This window comes from Procambarus clarkii, chromosome 59 (genome assembly GCF_040958095.1).
Source record: "Procambarus clarkii isolate CNS0578487 chromosome 59, FALCON_Pclarkii_2.0, whole genome shotgun sequence".
Classification (NCBI taxonomy): Eukaryota; Metazoa; Arthropoda; class Malacostraca; order Decapoda; family Cambaridae; genus Procambarus; species Procambarus clarkii.
Genome location: NC_091208.1, coordinates 25,835,179 through 25,848,542, shown reverse-complemented (window position 1 = coordinate 25,848,542; position 13,364 = coordinate 25,835,179). Strand labels below are relative to the sequence as shown.

Here is a 13,364-nt window from a genome sequence, read left to right as displayed (position 1 = left end):
TACAAGAGTAACAAACCCCACAGAAAACGATGAATATTCGAACACAAACTATCAACAAAGTGAAATTACCCTCCACAAACAGAGCACAAGCCAACACTATCACACCAGACTGATGTACTCAACCAGTCATCCACAAATTATAGTACTTATGGCAACAATTTGTCGAACGTTCAGAAGCTGGACGGTTGCAGCCAGAACTCACAATATCTTGAAGTTATCTTGAGATGATTTCGGGGCTTTAGTGTCCCCGCGGCCCGGTCCTCGACCAGGTCTCCACCCCCAGGAAGCAGCCCGTGACAGCTGACTAACACCCAGGTACCTATTTTACTGCTAGGTAACAGGGGCATAGGGTGAAAGAAACTCTGCCCATTGTTTCTCGCCGGCGCCTGGGATCGAACCCAGGACCACAGGATCACAAGTCCAGTGTGCTGTCCGCTCGGCCGACCGGCTCCCTTATCACAATAATATTATTTAAACTATTCACAGAGAAATTCACATTATCGTAATTTATCAATGAGAAAATCCACAGAAGCCGTGATGAGGATTCGAACCTATGCGCTGGGTGTTCCTAGATGCAAGCTCTAGTCGACTACGCCACGACATGATCAAAAGAACAGTTTTAGGCTTTCAGGAGGGAATTATATCAAGAGATTTCTACAGGAGATGCCAGATCAACCGAGTTGTGATCAACACAAGAGTTGCTATTAGGACCAACTAATCAAGTCACACCCAAGAGAGATCGGCCGGGTAGAGGATATTAAACCACTCTCGAGACCGTCTACAGGTAAAGCCGAGGAGAGTGGCGGCACCACGCTAGCTTTCCTTGGCTGCGATTAATGATGACGTGAAGTCCAAGAGTTTCCGAGCCCCTGGCTCTTTACTGCCAAACTAACTCTACTCTTTTTTCTTTCTTACGTTCAATGTCAACTTTCTACGACTCTTCAAGACTCGGTGGTGTGTCACCATGCACAGGTCCCGGGTCCAGCAGACTGTACCACTGGGAATGATGGGTGGTCTTCAGGGCAGCAGACTGTACCCCTGGGCATGATGGGTGGTCTTCAGGGCAGCAGACTGTACCACTGGGCATGATGGGTGGTCTTCAGGGCAGCAGACTGTACCCCTGGGCATGATGGGTGGTCTTCAGGGCAGCAGACTGTACCACTGGGAATGATGGGTGGTCTTCAGGGCAGCAGACTGTACCCCTGGGCATGATGGGTGGTCTTCAGGGCAGCAGACTGTGCCCCTGGGCATGATGGGTGGTCTTCAGGGCAGCAGACTGTACCCCTGGGCATGATGGGTGGTCTTCAGGGCAGCAGACTGTACCACCTGACATGATGGGTGGTCTTCAGGGCAGCAGACTGTACCCCTGGACATGACAGGTGGTCTTCAGGGCAGCAGACTGTACCCCTGGACATGATGGGTGGTCTTCAGGGCAGCAGACTGTACCACCAGACATGGGTGGTCTTCAGGGCAGCAGACTGTACCACCAGACATGATAGGTGGTCTTCAGGACAGCAGACTGAACCCCTAGACATGATGGGTGGTCTTCAGGGCAGCAGACTGTACCCATGGACATGATAGGTGGTCTTCAGGGCAGCAGACTGTACCCCTAGACATGATGGGTGCTCTTCAGGGCAGCAGACTGTACCACCAGACATGATAGGTGGTCTTCAGGGCAGCAGACTGTACCCCTAGACATGATGGGTGCTCTTCAGGGCAGCAGACTGTACCCCTAGACATGATGGGTGCTCTTCAGGGCAGCAGACTGTACCACCAGACATGATAGGTGGTCTTCAGGGCAGCAGACTGTACCCCTAGACATGATGGGTGCTCTTCAGGGCAGCAGACTGTACCCCTAGACATGATGGGTGCTCTTCAGGGCAGCAGACTGTACCACCAGACATGATAGGTGGTCTTGGTGGAAGAACGTGGTGCAAATTAAACAGTAAATTATACATCTTTCTAAATGTCGGGTCAAATTCTCATTCTATCACTTCTCTCCTTTGCGAAAACAGACCGACTACTACCTACCCCTTGTTGGTTCCGGGAATTAACGTGCATGCGGCCCGGTCACTGACCAGGGCTCCTGGTTGGTGGTCTGAACAACCAAGCTGTTGGACGCACTTGCTGTCAGCCTGATGTATGAATTACAGTCTGTTTGACAATGTATCCTTTGGAGGTGTTTATCAAGTTCTGTCGGAAAATCCGACACCATTTAATAATCATACAGATAATAGCTGTGTTGTATAAACAAGTTACCCATAGAAAACGTAACTTGTAGTGGAATTACCGTCTATAGAAAACGGGATATCATCACCACATACTATTATATTCTCCACCTATTCTGCTGGGAATTATTCTTAAATACATTAGTCTTTGGACTTTACCATCATAAAACATCTCATATAAATTAACTTAATTATCAATATTAAAGTAGAGTAAATGTGACCCTTCTATCACTTTCTGACATGTGGACAATGTAAGCCAGGCGTCAGAGTGAGGAAGGAGGGCAGCCATTGTTTATATTGAGACCAGAGGCTCACACGGGAGCAAATTCGGCTCCTGTTAATTTTACTTGGACGTAGTGTTATGGAAACCAGAAGTGTACCATTATCAACACGCTGTCTACAAATTCAAGTTAAGTGTCTATCCGAAACCCGTTTATCATTCATTTATGGCCATTAATGTCAGGATATAGGGTGATCCAGTTAGATCACGAAATCGCCTCAAACTAAAGGTAATTAAGGCAGGTCTTTATTGTTCCATGTACTGTATAGTGTTTTCTCTGATATAGCTTGTCATATATAGGATTCTGGCTTCACAGCTAGCGCACTTTTGACAGGTCAAGACGAGGATGCAAGATTTTGTGCACCAGTTACTGGGTGATGGAAGCTACCTCAAAGAGGATAATTTGGTGTCTACACCCTAGTTATACCTGGTGGACTAACCTGCTGTACTATAAGATAAGGAACCTCTTCAATGTATGTAGTTAATTCTGTAGTTTGATTGGCTGCATATATATTAATTTAATAACCCCCCCCTAATGTGTAGAGGATCGATTTGTGAGATTAAGAGATTATTGCAGAAATACAGTCCACTTATCATTATACAAATTGCTATCGAAGTATATAAATTAACGTAAATATAAATTCATATAAATTAAATAAATATAAATCTCACAGGTCGGTTCCCACAAGTTCTCTTAAACACTAAGATGTCCGCCATGTCTCCTATTATAATAAAAATAATGTTTATTCAGGTAAAAGTACACATACAAAATGAGTTACAAACATAATGTTGGATTTCTAGACAGAGCTAGTACATACTGTGCCTACAGCCACTAATACGCACAGCGTTTCGGGCAAACGCTGTGTGTATTATGTATAATATTTGTACTATGTATAATGTGTATTATGTATATTGTGTATATTATACACACAAACTTGTGTTGAGATTGATAAGAGTTCTCTCTCAAAGTACCTATTGCGTCTCAGCTTTTTCAACTGGCGATTTTGCACCTCCTGCCATGCCTTTTAGTCTTGTGTAAAGTTATTTCCGTGCGATTATTTTGATTTTGAATCAGATTTTGAATCAGATTTTGAATCAGTCCCTCTAATATTCTCCAAGTTTGTTATTATGTACCTCACTCGCCTGCGCTCTAGATAACAGATTTAAAGCTTAAGCGGTCCCAATAATTCAGATGTTTTATAGAGTGGATTCGGTTAGTAAAAGACCTCTGCACGTTCTCCAGGTCAGCAATTTCTGGTATGGCATGGCGTGTTTAAAGGTTCTTGTTATGTAACGTGTCATTTTTCTTGCAGTTGTGACAGCAACATTACTTCGTATAATTCTAACTACTGAGATCAACGACATGGGCCTGTTACACACAGAGATAACACTAACGTGATGCATCAAATGAACAAATCCACAAGGGCCGTGACGAGGATTGGAACCTGCGTCTGGGAGCATCCCAGACACTGCCTTAATCGACTGAGCTACGACAGGGTTGAAACCGAAGTTCTACTGAACTTACTGGATCCCGTAGCCTCTCCGAGGAACAAACCAGGCTTTTACACAACCCATGGATTTGTTCATGGGGCCTGTTAATGAGGGTATTGCCACTATAATAACCCACTACTCTATATGCAGTGAAAAATATCTAACTCTGTCCATGAGAAGAAAGGAACTGTCCAAATGCTGGGTAGCACTGTAAATGCAGCTCCGTCAACGAGGGTCTCTTCTGACGTAAAAGTTGGAACACAACAAAAAAATCCTTACCCAACGTTGCTCATTTTCCAGGACCTAAACACAAATTCTAGAAATATACCGATGCTTGCAAAAACAAATTATTTTATGCAACAATATACAACAATTTTGTTTAATTCTGCAACTAAAAATGTGAGCCACAAATACACATCGGAAAGTCCATAGCCAATACTTGCAGGCTCTCAACTATGGCCACGAAATCAAAACTTTCAACTTTGTTCTCACTTACATTAAAAATATCACCGCGGTAAAGCTGACTCAAAGTTTCCTTTTGGGTTTTACTCTTTTTCAAAAGACTAATTTTTTCTTAACAAGAGCTCGAACGCGCGATCATTCTCCCCACACAAGGGTGTTTTAGTATTATCAGAGATATTAAGTTTTATTATTATTATTAACATCTTTATTGACAAAATTAATTACAATTTTGACTAATCTGAGGATTTTGATAAAGTATTATTAAAGTGAGGATAATGCTGGTATTCACTGTCACGCAGGACAGAGGGTCATACCTAAGACAATAGGTCTAAACTGTAGGCTGAAGCACATATATATCATGGCTACAATCAATGTTTTAATGTATGGATATGTTTTATCAAGGTTAAATTTTATTTTGCCTTCAGCCAAGGGCTGCGCCTCCTTGCTGGACAGACTCCTTAAGGTAAGTTACTGACACAGTCTCAAACTGGGCAACGAAAACGATAGCATGGTAAAACCACAAATACAATATACAGTAATACAGTAGGTTAGTTTTCACACCCCACCCCGGAAAAATTATGTTTTCGGCCAGAAGACACCACAACATAATGCGTTCGCTTTTTAACGAATGCATAAAACATTTCAGACCGGACGCAATAAAATGTCTGAAATTTGGCTCGCGACATCATGCAGCGACTCTGACAACGAACCTTGAATTTATTACGCGGCGAGTCGCGATAGTCGTGAGGGTATAAAACAATACGTCCATTGCAAGACCAGTTATAAACGACACTAATTAACATTAACCGGAATGACAAAACATACCGTTCAGTAACCCTTATTTTCTGTGTATTAAGAGGGTTATAAAGGTCTTGTATACTCCTATAATAGATTTAAGCAAGACCATTTAGGCTATTTAATTAGATTAAGGATGTATAAATATGATAGATTCTTACAATAGCTTTACTAGAGCATAGCCTAAGTAGTCTCAAATGATGATAAACATATGGTTCTTGTGTTCTGTAAACGAACTCTTTTTAATATTTAGTCCGAGGAATGTTAGGCTATGAAATGTTTCAACAGGTATGTTTATATTATATCAGATGGGGACATGGGTAATTGGTGTCCGGCAATTAATTGGTTGTGAAGATGATAAGTAAAAGTTCTCATCTATTCCCAAGCTGGACAAAAATGGGAAGTCACCGAATTGTGCCCAATGGCTATGACAATCTTATTTCAGAGACCACAGCGAAACCAGTAGGCGGTTTTAATACGGAGGAAACCGAGACGCTAGGCTTGTTGCGGCGATACTGGCAATGATCAACAGCCACAGACTGATCACAGTGTCCACAGTGATCACAACAGTACAACGTAATGCTCTGGTTGCAGCTAAAATGATTGAGGCATCAACACATTATTTTACCTAAATTAATTGGCAAATTATTCATTGCTAAATTCACTGTTAAGCAGAGTAAAGGTGGAAGAACGATTCACATTTTGATTGGGGAAATTTATTAGCGTGAAAATACAAGTAGAGTTGGCTTTTTAAAAACTGTTAACAAGGGTTTGCCTGAATCGCTAAAAATTTGTGAAACATGTTGGAAAAGACTAAATTAACCTAATAAAAATATTTTATATTTTGCTTTGTTTACAATCGTCAGTTTGCATGTTATGTAAATATTAACTGGGCAATCTCTGTAGGCACTTTCCATCTAAGAACAAGGTAAAGTGACCTGCTTGACGCATGTCAACACGGGGTAGCGAATTATTGCGTCATGTTGCGTGCTTGAGTTCGGGCCAGTGTCTCAGCCCACTAGATCCGCTTGGTTAATTATGGCGATGCAACATGCGAGGCTGAGGGGAAATTGTTCAGACTGACTGACCCCTCCCCTATACCTTACACACACGATTAGAGGGGAACGTAACTGGTACCCTCATGTCCACTAAATACTTAAAATCCAAAGGGAACAGAGCCTTGACTGGCTCTGACATCGATAACTATATGATCGGTGTAATAGCCAAGAATTATTTCAATTTCTGTTTTATTGTCTAGGAATACAGGTTAATGCGAGGCAACGCTATAATGTGGACCATTTTCTAACACTGTGTAGTGTGCATTGGGACATTATCTAACAGTGCAGAATTAGAAAAATAAGATTTCAACTCAGATTTAACAGTACAAAAGTAGTTAAAACTACTACTACTGGTTGTTGTCATGTGTTTAAATTTTAAGTACAGTACAGACAGAACGCTGGAGAGTGACGCAATAGTTCAAATGTTTTACCTGATCTCTGAAATTCTCTATGCTGCCAATTAAACCCAACTTTTAACAACGAAAAACAAATACCTGTAATAGCCAACAACGATATGAGCATATCACAACTTTGTGTAGGCTATTTGAGGCATCCTTGGCTCAACACATCAACAGGTAGGAATACCAGTAGGGAGACAAGAGCTCTCTGGCTTTCATAGTTTGTCTACAATCCTTTGACCAGAAGAGAGGCTTTACACACTATTCAACTGCTTTCAGAAGCAGTTGATTTGACAAAATTTATCTATATTTGACAAAAGCACGTTTTGTCCTTAAAAGGTTCGCCCACTTTGCACCACCATGATAATGTAAACATGAATGTTTTGTAATATGTTAATCCGTTGTTTTACAGTCTGTTCACTTGAGACAGTTAAGCAAGTCCCAGCTGTGTCTGGGTACAAGTGACAGGATGAACAACCCAGCGGGTTTTCTTCCTATTGGGGAGTGTTGTACATGCTGCTTTGGCGGTGTGTTCACTCACAGGATGAGTGGCGCTGCCCAATACTGTCACTATGGCGGTGTGTCCACTCACAGGATGACTGACTGCCCAATAAACTAGCCTTCCGGGGCAAAATTAAACAAAAATCAGAGCACACAATCCCCCGCCCCCCCTCCCCCACAGAACGGTTGGGTTCTTAACTTATGTATGCACAATATAATATTGCATAGAGAATGCACAGGGCACAAACATCACTGGTGTTGCATAGTACATCTTTTAAATAGTCATTTCAATCACCATAAAAATCAATCGCTTCAAATCGACCTCTCTTGGTCGATCGAAGTGATTAGCGTTAATTGTCCTTTTTTCCCCAAGTTATCAATAACAGCACTACAACATGGCCCCACATATGCCGTTATGGATTAATACACCCATGTTCCCATACCAGCTATCATTATGGAAGCAAAATAAACCAACATTTTTCTTGTGGTTGCAAAGTTGGTAACCTAAGCTCAGCCTGGCAACATCTCCGTAGTTCTCAAAGTCTATCCTCACCTCCCACTTTTAAATTTTATTTTACATGAAAACTTGGTGTGTTCCTAACCTCATAGTGGCGTGCTCTGTTACTTCTATTTCAACTTTTCTCATAAAGTTACTCTACGGTCATCAGATTGTACCTCGCAGTTTATTAACACAGAGGTCGAGACCTCGGTGAGAATTACGCAACCAATAATTTGCAAATATGCATCCAATCCCGCATACTACAGCCTAGTAACTTCCAAATTGGCATCATCAGTCAGCCTGAGGCACGACAAGCGCTCCCCGTGCAGCAATCCGCCACCACTACCATACGTCACTGGCTACAACCATCGATACTGCCGCTGCTCATGTAATACGTCCGCAGATACTGGCTCCAATTCCCCAAGTATCGTTTATCGCGCAGGTAGCAGATACGAGCACCCGAAGATGTGGGCTACGCTGGCAAGGTAGCAGAGAAGTGGCAGTGTGACAGTAATGGATCTATCTGGGAACACTACATTATGAAGGCATTAGTCGCAGGGGCACGGCTTGTTACTAAGCGATCTAGATCTTGTGGAGTTTTAATTCAGATGGTGAACCCCCTATGCAATGTAGAAGTAAATAGTAATTTAGTAAAGGAGTGTAAACTAATGTAAAAAAGATTACTTGTGCTCATTTATGTAAATACAGTCCGTTACATGCATTAAGAATGTTTATAATTGAAGAGATCACCACCTTAAGACTTATACGCGACTGGCTGAGCATCTGATAATCTGACCTATCGTGTTATGCTATAAGAATGCTACCACAAGGGGCCTGACGGCTGAGTGGACAACGCTCGGGATTCATAGTCCTAAGGTTGAAATAAATTGGCAGTTTCTTTCCCCCTGATTCCCCTGTTCACTTAACAGGAAATAGATACCTGGGAGTTAGACAGCTGCTACGGGCTGTTTCCTGGGAATTTGTAATAAAAAGAAGGCCTGGTCGAGGACCGGGCCGCGGGGACGCTATGCCCCGAAATCATCTCAAGATAACTACGTAATTTCTATTCTAATACTGTTCAATGATGTTAAATATAAAGCAACCATTTACAAGCCTAAATCAATGGAGTTTGCTATCATACCACATCAGCCCTATGAAAACACCAGCTGCTCATTTGAACACTTTGTAAAGTGTGTGTCGAGGGTGTGGAACACAGCTACACTCAGTACCATCAACCATTCCCCACCCATATCACGGTAACTATCCTACTCCAGTCATTGGTCTTACTCACCACACATTACCTCCTGTAGGTTACGCTCTTGTGACAATTCGCCCATTTAATTGCTAAACAATACAAATATTTTTGGACTGAACTCATTAATGGGGATACCTTGTCTTATTATCCCACACTGTACGAGTTAAATCAACGAATCTTTATGAAACTGAACGAATCCTGGATACGCACTCGTAACACGCCCAAAGCACGTGGGTTTGTTTCTCCTGCACAACACTGTACCGTCAGTACAGCACGCACCACCATCCTACAGTAAATAAACAAGCCACCCAATCACCCCGTGCAATGGGGGTGAGGGGGAGACACCCCCCTGGCCAATCAGTGGGGGAAACCCAGTGCTAATCTGTGCGGGAGAGGGACCCCGTATTAATCGGTGTGTGTGTGTGGGGGGGGGGGGGGGGAGACACCCCGTGCTAATGGGGCAAGATACATAACCCCTCCCCCCCCCCCCCCACCCCCTGGATTGGTGGCAAGGATCCCCCTCACCACACATGCCAGAGACAGAGTTTCTGCGAATACCACATGAAGAACCCCCTTCCCTTCCCCCTATCACCCCAATGCCTAGGGGTGAGGGGAAACTGGTGAGGGTCCCTCACTGGACGCCGCCGACCCCTCTCCACCACCACCCCGACATCACCCTCATAAACCTGACAGCCGTTTACCACTGCCAAGGCTTCCCGTCTCTTTATAATTTAGCTGTTGTGTCCGTAACGCGTTACAACTGCGGGAGGGTTACTGGGGCCTCCACGTGTTACTAAGCAGAGTTGCTGGCATCAGTGGCAGCAGACTCCAGCAGGCCATTTAGCTTGCACTAACACAGTGGTGCAACAATTGCGCCTGCTTACGCCAACTGCGTCAAACCTGTCACCAGCACATGACCCCATGGCAGGCCACGGGAGCCCCCCCCAACCCACGGGGACCCCCCCCCAGGGCAGTTCACCAGGTCCCAGACAATTCACTGGGACCCAGAAGTCACCAGGTCCCAGGCAATCCACTGGGACCCAGACAAACCACCTTGTCGCAGACAAGCCACCAGGGTCCCACACAAGCCACCTGGGTCCCGCACAAGCCACCAGGGTCCCGCACAAGCCACCTGGGTCCCGCACAAGCCACCAGGGTCCCGCACAAGCCACCTGGGTCCCACACAAGCCACCAGGGTCCCACACAAGCCACCAGGGTCCCGCACAAGCCACCAGGGTCCCACACAAGCCCCCGGGTCCCACACAAGCCCCCGGGTCCCACACAAGCCACCGGGTCCCACACAAGCCACCGGGTCCCACACAAGCCCCCCGGGTCCCACACAAGCCCCCAGGTCCCACACAACCCACCGGGTCCCACACAACCCACCGGGTCCCACACAAGCCCCCAGGTCCCACACAAGCCCCCAGGGTCCCACACAAGCCCCCCAGGTCCCACACAAGCCCCCCAGGGTCCCACACAAGCCCCCCAGGTCCCACACAAGCCCCCCAGGTCCCACACAAGCCCCCCAGGTCCCACACAAGCCCCCCAGGTCCCACACAAGCCCCCCAGGTCCCACACAAGCCCCCAGGTCCCACACAAGCCCCCAGGTCCCACACAAGCCCCCAGGGTCCCACACAAGCCACCAGGGTCCCACACAAGCCCCCCAGGTCCCACACAAGCCCCCCAGGTCCCACACAAGCCCCCCAGGTCCCACACAAGCCCCCAAGTCCCACACAAGCCCCCAGGTCCCACACAAGCCCCCAGGTCCCACACAAGCCCCCAGGGTCCCACACAAGCCCCCCAGGTCCCACACAAGCCCCCAGGGTCCCACACAAGCCCCCAGGTCCCACACAAGCCACCGGGACGTACAAACCTCCCTGGTGGGTTAGGTTAGGCCTGCCATGCAGGTCCCACCACCTGGCGGCCCTGGTGCTGCAGGTCATGACTCCCAGGTGAAGGCAAGGAACACCTCGAGGCCCTCAGGGGGTTAAAAACACAAAGCACTCACGACACACTCACCTCTTTAAGTGTGTTTGGAAGAGGGAGTTGATGGGGGTAGAGCATGTGTTGTGCGGTCAGCCTCTCCCGCCACGCTGAGTCAATGTGCTTACCAGGCCTCCAAACACTCCCCCTTATCGATTCACTAGGCCCGAGGAGCGGACTCGCAAGCACCACCGCCACCGATCACACACACACCATCGAAGCACCGATACGCGAGAAAATGAGAGCAAGTTACCTCTCGAGCACCACAAGCAAGCGTGCGAGGACGGAGCGCGGCCGGACACGTCTTCACTCGACCGCGTCTAAACGCACACTGGGCTCTGCCTCACGCTGCTGCTGCTGCCGTCTCTCGGGTCACTCATTTATCACCTGTGTGACGACACTAGACAGCGTAAACGTCACTCCTTGATGAGTGTCCAGACGCGGGAGTATATGCGTCTATACGTAGGAGTATACCTCTATACGCGGGAGTATGCGTCTATACTTTTATATATACAAGAGTTCTTACATTCTTGTACAGCCACTAACACGCATACCATTTCGGGCAGGTCCTTAATGCTAATTTTCCCCGGAATACGATCCGCCAAATCGTTTAACAACCAGGAAGATATACGCAGGATTATGCGTCTGTACGTGGGATTATGCGTCTATGCGCAGGATTATGCGTCTATGCGCAGGATTATGCGTCTATACGCAAGATTATGCGTCTATACGCAGGATTATGCGTCTATTCGTGTGAGTATGCGTCTATACGTGGGAGTATGCGTCAAGGACGTATTTTGCTCCCACTAACATTGCACAATTACCACCCTCTCAGTTGCCTCATGAATTCTTGAGGTGTTGAGCCTGAGGACCCGTCAGCGGTCTATATAAGGTGGCTACACCACACATTTATTACGATAAGACAGGTCTATAATCTCTAACATTGTTCATTAATATTATACAAGAGGACTTGCGAACTTACTTATGCTTCTGGGTTGTGTGTTAATAAATAACTAAGCCCCCCCACCCCGGGTCCACGTCCCAGCATTGTAATCATATATTAAGCAATCGAGTAGTTCACCGATATATATAAATATATATAGCTATATATATTATATATATATATATATATATATATATATATATATGGCAGTGTCTGACAACGGTGGAAGAATTGAAACAGGAATTTCCTTAAGTTCTTTCGTATATTAATACTTCTTCAGAAGGAATCCTCATTCCTTCTGAAGATATATTAATATACGAAGGTACTTAAGGAAATTCCTGTTTCAATTCTTCCTCTGAGGTCTGACACTCACATTTTTATCACGTGTTAATTTTCTTGATTTACACACACACACATATATTATTATTATTATATATATATATATGTCGTACCTAGTAGCCAGAACGCACTTCTCAGCCTACTATGCAAGGCCCGATTTGCCTAATAAGCCAAGTTTTCACGAATTAATGTATTTTCGACTATCTAACCTACCTAACCTAACCTAACCTAACTTTTTATGCTACATAACCTAACCTAACCTATAAAGATTGGTTAGGTTAGGTAGGGTTGGTTAGGTTCGGTCATATATCTACGTTAATTTTAACTCCAATAACAAAAAATTGACCTCATACATAATTAAATGGGTAGCTTTATCATTTCATATGAAAAAAATAGTAAAAATATATTAATTCAGGAAAACTTGGCTTATTAGGCAAATCGGGCCTTGAATAGTAGGCCAAAAAGTGAGTTCTGGCTACTAGGTACGACATATATATATATATATATATATATATATATATATATATATATATATATATATATATATATATATATATATAATATATATATATAAAGGGAAGGGAGTACCACCTCTGGCTGGAAGAAGGGGGACCGTTATATATATATTCAACAGTGTATTGAAAAATTCCATATTGTAAGGTATTGGTCTGAGGTGAGGGTGACCAAGGCATAAGAGGGAGGGCGGCCGAGGCTGACGACCCAAACGCAAGATTTGTTTGATCAGTGTGTTTGCTGGGTGTAAACACGCCCTACGTCACCACAATCTGGTATACATCGCCGTTTTGTTTACCTTACGAGTGCTACTTATGGCACGAGTGTGGCGATAACACACGCCGAACTCTATAATAACCCAGAAACAAGAGAGAGAGAGAGAGGGAGGGAGGGAGGGAGAGAGGGAGAGGGAGAGAGGGAGAGCGGTGTTGCCGGACCAGCACAAAAAGTCACGTTGTGGCAACGCATCATGATCTCGGAGGCGGAGAGTTGCCACATGTTCCAAGATCCGCGTTCTCGTCGATTCTATTTTCCATATTCATCAAAAGCAAACAGTGGAATGTGAACGTGTGATGACGGAAGTGTTCGAAAATATATCGTTAGTAAGATAAAGCAATTA

At 45.0% G+C, this 13,364-nt stretch overlaps 1 long non-coding RNA gene across 1 annotated transcript in view; it reads right to left on the bottom strand.

The window, feature by feature from the left end:
* Positions 1-11,324, bottom strand: part of LOC138353697 (uncharacterized) — a 932,825-nt gene extending 921,501 nt beyond the window's left edge. The window contains exon 1 of the long non-coding RNA XR_011223275.1: positions 10,987-11,324. This is a non-coding gene — a long non-coding RNA (uncharacterized lncRNA). The remainder of the gene's footprint in view (positions 1-10,986) is intronic.
* Positions 11,325-13,364: the final 2,040 nt, after the last annotated feature.